The following is a 6273-nucleotide window of genomic DNA, read 5'->3' as shown; positions in this document are numbered from 1 at the left end:
CATAGATATTCAGAATTGATAGTTCCTCTTGGAGGATTTTACCTTTGATGAGAATGAAGTGCCCCTCCTTGTCTTTTTTGATGACTTTGGGTTGGAATTTGTTTTTTTTTTTCTCTTTTTATCCTTTGAAAGGCTGGATTCATGGAAAGATAATGTGTGAACTTGGTTCTGTTGTGGTATACTTTGGTTTCTCCATCTAAGGTAATTGAAAGTTTTGCTGGGTATAGTAACCCGGGCCTGCATTTGTGTTCTCTTAGTGTCTATATAACATTTGTCCAGGCTCTTCTGACTTTCATAGTCTCTGGTGAAAAATCTGGTATAATTCTGATAGGCTTGCCTTTATATGTTACTTGACCTTTTTCCCTTACTGCTTTTAATATTCTATCTTTATTTAATGCATGTGTTGTTCTGATTATTATGTGTCAGGAGGAATTTCTTTTCTGGTCCAGTCTGTTTGGAGTTCTGTAGGCTTCTTGTATGTTCCTGGCCATCTCTTTCTTTAGGTTTGGGAAGTTTTCTTTTAAAATTTTGTTGAAGATATTTGCTGGTTCTTTGAGTTGAAAATCTTCATTCTCATCTNCTCCTATTATCTGTAGGTTTGGTCTTCTGATTGTGTCCTGGATTTCCTGGATGTTTTGACTTAGGATCTTTTTGCATTTTGTATTTTCTTTGATTGTTGTGCCGATGTTCTTCTCTATGGTATCTTCTGCACCTGAGATTCTCTCTTCCATTTCTTGTATTCTGTTGCTGATGCTCGCATCTATGGTTCCAAATTTCTTTTCTAGGGTTTCTATCTCCAGTGTTGCCTCACTTTGGGTTTTCTTTATTGTGTCTCCTTCCCTTTTGATGTCTTGGATGGTTTTATTCAATTCCATCACCTGTTTGTTTGCGTTTTCCTGCAATTCTTTAAGGGATTTTTGTGCTTCCTCTTTAAGGTCTTCTACCTGTTAACAGTGTTTTCCTGTATTTCTTTAAGTGAGTTATTAAAGTCCTTCTTGATGTCCTCTACCATCATCATGAGATATGCTTTAAAATCCAAGTCTAGCTTTTCGGGTGTGTTGGGGTGCCCTGGACTAGGCAAAGTTGGAATACTGGGTTCTGATGATGGTGAGTGGTCTTGGTTTCTGTTAATAAGATTCTTACATTTACCTTTCGCCATCTGGTAATCTCTGGAGTTAGTTATAATTGTCTCTGGTTAGAGATTGTTCCTCTGGTGATTCTGTTAGCCTCTATCAGCAGACCTGGTAGACTAGCTCTCTCCTCTGAGTTTCAGTGGTCAGAGCACTCTCTGCAGGCAAGCTCTCCTCTTACAGGGAAGGTGCACAGATATCTGGTGTTCGGACCTCCCTCCTGGCTGAAGATGAAGACCCAAAACAGGACCTGTCCCAGAAGCTGTGTTGCTTTGGCCTGTCACAGAAGCTGTTAGCTTCTGTAGTGCACACTCTAACCTGTGCAGACTATTTTCGGTGGAGTACTGGATCCAAGATTGCTCCCACCCATGCTGAGGCAAAGCCCTCCCAGGCAGGGCAGACACCTGTCCTCTGGCAGGGAAGGTGGCCAGATGTCTGGAGCCTGAAAAGGGGGCTGTCTCACAAGCTCTGTTGCTCCTGCCTGTCCCAGAATCTGTTAGCTTCTGTAGTGCACACTCTTACCTATGCAGACTACTTTCAGTGGAGTCCTGGATCACTTAGTAAGATTCTTATGTTTGCTTTTCGCCATCTGGTAATCTCTGTAGTTAGTTATAGTTGTCTCTGGTTGGAGCTTGTTCCTCCTGTGATTCTGTTAACCTCTGTCAGTAGACTTGGGAGACTAGCTCTCTCCTGTGTCTTAGTGGTCTGAGTACTCTCTGCAAGCAAGCTCTCCTCTTGCAGGGAAGGTGCACAGATATCTGGTGTTCAGACCTGCCTCCTGGCTGAAGATGAAGGCCTGAAACAGGACCTGTCCCAGAAGATGTGTTGCCTCTGCAGTCTGCATGCTCATCTGCACAGACTGGTCTCTAAGGAACAGGGGACAAAAGATGGCTCTTTCACCTGCACTGGCAGTCAGAGCCTTCCCAGGCAGACACTTCTCCTCTGGTGGTGAAGTTGCCCGGATGTCTGGATCTTGAAATGGGGTCTGTCCCAGTAGCTCTGTTGCTTCTGCCTGTCCCAGAAGCTTTGTTGCTTCTGTAGTCCGCACTCTCACCTGGGCAGACTAGCCTCTGAGGGATCTGGGACCCAAGATGTCTCCCTCACCGGCTCTGGCAGAGTCCTCCTGGGCAGACACCTCTCCTCTGGTGGGGAAGGTGCCCAGATGTCTGGAGCCTGAAATGGGGTCTGTCCCAGAAGCTGTGTCGCTTCTGCCTGTCCCAGAAGCTGTGTTGCTTCTGCAGTCTGCTAGCTCACTGTTAGCAGTCTGTGAGCTGACCTGCGCACACTGGTCTCTGAGGGAACCAGGATCAAAGATCTGCAGTTTCCATATAGCACAGAAATTCTTTCTTTTATAGTTTTTTTATTTTGAGGAATACACATATTGGATTTAGAAGAAAATGTAAGCATGCAAAGTTGTACTAGAAAAAAATGCAATATATGAGCAAGGCACAGTTTACTATAAAAAAACAAGTGGCAGACTTGAAAAAGATTGAAATAACAATAGTAGAAATAAAGCATCTCTTTTAGTATTTTATTTTTATGTTGGAAATTATAATTGTATAAGTTCCCTCTTCCTTTACCTCCATTCATCCCTTACCTTGGCAACTTCTGACTCTCAAGTTCTTGGGTTCTTTTCATGTAATCATTGCTATATATTTCAAAATATTTAAATCCAACGTATTCAGTTCATAAACAGTTATACATACAGCGAGAGAGAGGTGGGCAGGGAATGAGGGAGGGCGAGGGAGGGAGGTGGGAGAGATTATCTCAGTCTTGACTACTTAGTATTGGATCATTAATTGAGGAATCTTTTAAACTAGCATGATTCCTGGTTACATTCTAAATATTTTTCCTTATATCTACATCTAAGTACAGCTCTCACTTCTCATCAAAATACCTTCTCTTTGCAACAAATAGAGACCATTACAGAAAACCCTTGATCAAAGATCAAGGGAACCTAGCTATTTTCTATAGTATAACAAGAAATGTGGAAATGCATATGCCCCTTTGACAGATTAATTTATTTTTCTTATATTATACTAACAGTATGGGTTTCCAGATAGCACAAAATTTCTTTCTTTTATATTTTTGAGGAATATTCATATTATATTTCTACCCAATTGGATTGTGTAGAACCATAAAACAGAATGAAATCCAATCATTGATAGAACTGGAAGTAATTATGGTAAGTTAAATTAGCCCAAAGCAGACAGTCAAATACCCCAATTCTACATAATTTCTACACATACTGGATGTATTACACAATGAGCTTGTGTAGTACTCAGTCCCAACTGAAACATCTACAGCACAGTTCCTACAACTGAGGCTCAAAGATCAATGAGTTAGTCATGTAGAAAAAATTATAGTAAGCAAAGGACCATGAAGTTTGCTGTCAAATGAAGCATTTATATCAGAATGAAACATAAGTGTGCACAGGTATGCATAGGTACACATGTCAGGGAATGCACATGACAGGAGAAATGGGCAACAGAAGGATAGACGGAAAGGGCATCCTTATACTCTTAAAAGATGGAGAAAATACGAAGGAAAATGAAAAATGTGCAGATTTTATTTACCTTTGATTTATATTTTGGAAATAGGAAATATGAGGAATGAAGGAGTCATAAAAAATAAAAAAGACTCCTGATTCTTGTTTGCTCATATAAGATCATTTTTGCAGTAATGAATATAATATATATGATATATATTATGTATTATTACATATGTTAATATATATATTATTTCATACATATAAGTACATATACATGAAAGCTAATTTTCACATTTGTGCAGTATACAGCTATGGTTAGAATGAGGCCCATAAGCATCCATTAAAAACTCAATCTGTAGTAGAAAAGTTGGACTACTCTTTAGTCTTTTTCCTGAGAGCAAGCCTAGTAGCAGTAGAGGGTTATTGGGGCTCTGGTGTGATTAAGTCATGAATTGGTTCACTTAGCTGTTGAGAGAACTGGCTATTTACCACTAGGGTAGATTTGTCTTCCATCTCTTGCTTCTAGGCTCTCTTGCATACTCCCTCATACATCCCTAAACTAACAAAGCAAAAAGGCTCCTGCCAGATTCAGCAACCTTGAGAAGAGACTTCTCATTGTTCAGAACTAGTGGAATATCCCTTTGCAAATAACTCAGCCATAGTTTTGTATTACAGTGACACAAAATGGTTAAAAGAAAAACTATTTTTCTCAGTTTCCCTTTCAGTCTTTGAAGTAGTTTTCTTAGCTTGCCAGTATCATTTAAAAACAATAGAGAAAAAAAACATTAAGAGTTAGAGTCCCAAATGATAATTTTTTCAGAAAACTATTGCAAACAATTGGAAATAAAGAGTTATAACTCTAAATATATTACAATAGTAGGCACAGTGTTTGCTGTGGTGATTACTGTAATATGCAGTATGGCAGAGATGCTGTTACCATGGAAACCATACATTTGATTTTCTGGAGTTTCGTACAATACTGTATTGTTGCCTTCACATATTGTCTTTTTACATGATGCACTTGTATTTGGGTCAAGGTAGACTATCAGATCTGAAGATCTCATATTGGCAGCTTCCTTCAAAGATCTCTCAAGAATGTCAGCAGTATCAGAGTTCATTCAGAAAGCATATATAACACATATTTCTTATCTTACTTCAAACACTGTAGGCACTACAGCATTCCTTGAAATGGAATGTTCCTCTCCATTTTTTAGCTTGTTCATCTATTCACATTTTAAGCTTTTACATGAGTTTTTACCCTTCCAGGGAGATGACAGATTTATTGGTGTATAGTGGGTTTCCATTTGTTTACTAAAAAATACAGAGCTTCAGAAAGTTTAATTTTCTGGTCTCATGTTTTGAACAGAATGAAGCTTACTTTACTTCTGGAAATAAAAGTCACCAAGAGATAGCAGAACTCATTAACCATGGCTTTCTCCTCTAATTGGCCACTTCTATTGTTTCTAAGTCCATGTGCATTTGAAGCAAGAGGAATGCATGTGTATGGGACTTTAATGAGGAGAAAGTTTGAAGTTCTAACAATGCTACATCCTAGTAAACTGTAATTGCAGGGTTTTACAAGTCAGTTTTGATATAGCAGAAGTTAGCCTTCTTAGTAATTGTAGAAACACAAGTTCGGAATTGTGGTTCACAGGTGAAATCACTCAGGATTACAAATATTGGTATAAGAGGATAATAAATTAGGGGCTAATCATGCTGTATGGCATGATAGTCTGAGATACACAGTGAGACTCTGTCTCAGAAAACAAACCTTAAGAGAAGAAAATACTATGAAGAGAACATCGATAAAAGAAAGGAGGAGGCTTTCAATATAAAGAGAGAATGAAGAGGAGGAGAAGAAGGAAGAAGAGGAGGAAGAGGAGGAGGGAGGAGGAGGAGGAGGCAGACAGGAAGGTGGAAATATAGGGCAATAGAAATACAGGACAGAAGAGAGGGAACATTCCAGATCTATTTGGTGAGGAAAAAAAAAAGAGTAATGCTTTCATGAGGTGTAATACTTCTGCCATATTTCTCTATGGCTAAAAGTAAGAGACTGTGATTTAGTATGTATTTCATATTAAATATAATGAATGCTTATAAACCTTTTTACTTTGAAAATGTTACATTGTTACAAAAGTCATAGTTTCTGAATACAGAAAGAACAAAGATCATCTAAATTTTATTATTCATAAGAGCCATGGATTTATCGGCAAAACCTTATACAAGGGATAGAGAGATGGATCAGCTGTTAACAACACTGGCTGCTTTTCCAAGATTTGATCCCCAGCACCCACACAGGGGCTTACAACCATCTTTAGTTGCAGGTACATGGTATCTAAAGCCCTATCATGGCCTCCATGGAGACCAGACATATCCCGAGCTTTTGTCCCCGCCAGCAAGAACACACTCAGGACAACCGGAATCTTCTGTGGCAAAGCTTTATTGCTTACTTCTCAGGAAGATCCCGACCCCAGAAAATGGAGTCCCTTATATAGCACTCAGCCATGACGTTTCAGCACCTGATGTGGCGTGACAGCTCCTAATTCATTGCTCACCCATCACACCACTATTACACCCTGAGAATGGGCAGTGACTAGGAGTGAGTTCACTCTCGCACTTGCGCACAAGGCTTGTTTACTAGTTTGTCACAGC

Source organism: Mus caroli, chromosome 17 (assembly GCF_900094665.2).
Source record: "Mus caroli chromosome 17, CAROLI_EIJ_v1.1, whole genome shotgun sequence".
Taxonomy (NCBI): domain Eukaryota; kingdom Metazoa; phylum Chordata; class Mammalia; order Rodentia; family Muridae; genus Mus; species Mus caroli.
This window is presented reverse-complemented; position numbering follows the sequence as displayed.